At 44.7% G+C, this 1,733-nt stretch overlaps 1 non-coding gene across 1 annotated transcript; it reads right to left on the bottom strand.

Moving 5' to 3' along the window:
- Positions 1-218: 218 nt before the first annotated feature.
- On the bottom strand, positions 219-325 carry LOC132648172 (U6 spliceosomal RNA). Its single transcript, XR_009586549.1, has one exon. It is a non-coding gene; the product is annotated as a U6 spliceosomal RNA (small nuclear RNA).
- Positions 326-1,733: the final 1,408 nt, after the last annotated feature.

Raw genomic sequence — 1,733 nt, 5'->3', positions numbered from 1 at the left:
AGTGCTATTCCTAGTTGTCTGAGAAAGCGCCAGATTGCTTTCCAGAGTGGTTGTACAAGTTTACATTTCCACCAGCAGTGGAGGAGGGTTCTCCTTCCTCCAAAACCTCTTCAGCATGTGTTGTCAGTTGAGTTTTTGATCTTAGCCATTCTGATGGGTGTAAGGTGAAATCTTAGGGTCGTTTTGATTTGCATTTCCCTCATGACTAAGGACGTTGAAAAAATATGGAATGCTTTATGAATTTGTGTGTCATCCTTGCACAGGGGCCATGCTAATCTTCTCTGTATCGTTTCAATTTTAGTACATGTGCTGCCGAAGCGAGCACGCGTGAATGACTTTTTTATAGTCGATGCATTTGGATTAAAAGCTGAACTCTGAGCTGACAAGGTGGTTCAATGAGTAAAGACTCTTGCAACCAAATCTGATTACCTGGGTTAGGACCACTGTGGTAAAAGGGTCGAACTGGCTCCTCCAAATTGTCTTCTGATCTCCACACACACTTGTGTGCCCTGGCACAGACCTCCTCCCGATAATTTAATAAAATGTAATAAAAACTAAAATCTGTATTTTATCCACTACCTTCCATATCAAACTTCTGAAACAGAAGTTAGTCCTAAGACCATCTCAGAGATATAAATCCATCCTTTGGATCCCTGCCTCAGATTCCTCTTTGTTTTTAGGTAGCTAGCAGATCTGGGAAACTACAAGGCAATATGGCTCTGCCCAGTATTGGCCAGCACAGCAGGAAAACTGTTTACACCTCATGTCCCATCCCTTGTTCCCACGTGAGAAGAGTCTGGGAACCCTATACTCTGAGTGCTTCTACCCTATATGTAAGAAAATGGACTCACCCATGCCAGTGGATCTACACATGACAGAAAGTGTAAGAAACAGCCTCTGAGAAACTCTCCGGGTCAGACTCCCAAACTGCTGGTTCAGCATGTGGATTGTGAGGCTGCATTTGCAAAGCTCATCTTAGAGTCCTGTAGGTGACTGACAGCTCTGAAGGCAAGTGTACAATGAGCCCCAGACCGTTATGCATAAATGTTCCTCCTTACTCATTAAAAAGGTTCAAAAGTTGCTGTGCGGGAGATAGTCCACATAATGACCTTCCGGATTTCTTGGCATCAATTGTCTCCTCTGAGCCTTCTCCATATTAAGTTAAGCCTCCTCTCAGCAGACTGTCAGTTCTTGGCTGCTGACACTCAAGCTGCACCCATACATGAGGTTACCGGAGAAAATATATCACACTCAGCGTGAACAAAATTCAGGCAGGTACTTAACAAAATAAGTTTGAAGCACCTTTGAAAAACTGGCCCAATTATTAACTGGGGTATGGCTCCCGAGTCGCTGAAATTCTGCTTATCATATGCTCTGACAGCACAGGGGAGGAAGAGAGCCAGGCGTCTGCACTGAGACTGTGCTCAAGAGCACACAGCGGCTACCTTAGCTGGGAGGTCACACAGACGGGAGTGTTGCTTGTTTAGTCTTCCAGGTGTTTCTGAGGCGGCATTGAGGAGAATTCCAATGAGTCAGAGCTCCAGCCAATGTACAAATGACACCTAAAGCTTCCCCAAGCAAGTGCAAGCCAAACTGCCCCCTCTGCTTATTAGAGGTGGTGTCTAGAAAGGTAATGGAAGTGACACTTCTTAAGCAAGACTCTCATAAATCAGGTGCTTTCACACTCCTTTTGAAGTGACAATAGAAAGCCAATTGGAAAACACAATAGCCAA

Source organism: Meriones unguiculatus, chromosome 15 (genome assembly GCF_030254825.1).
Source record: "Meriones unguiculatus strain TT.TT164.6M chromosome 15, Bangor_MerUng_6.1, whole genome shotgun sequence".
In the NCBI taxonomy this organism is placed as follows: domain Eukaryota; kingdom Metazoa; phylum Chordata; class Mammalia; order Rodentia; family Muridae; genus Meriones; species Meriones unguiculatus.
The sequence above is the reverse complement of the archived record's forward strand: the minus strand, read 5'-3'. Positions and strand labels throughout refer to the sequence as shown.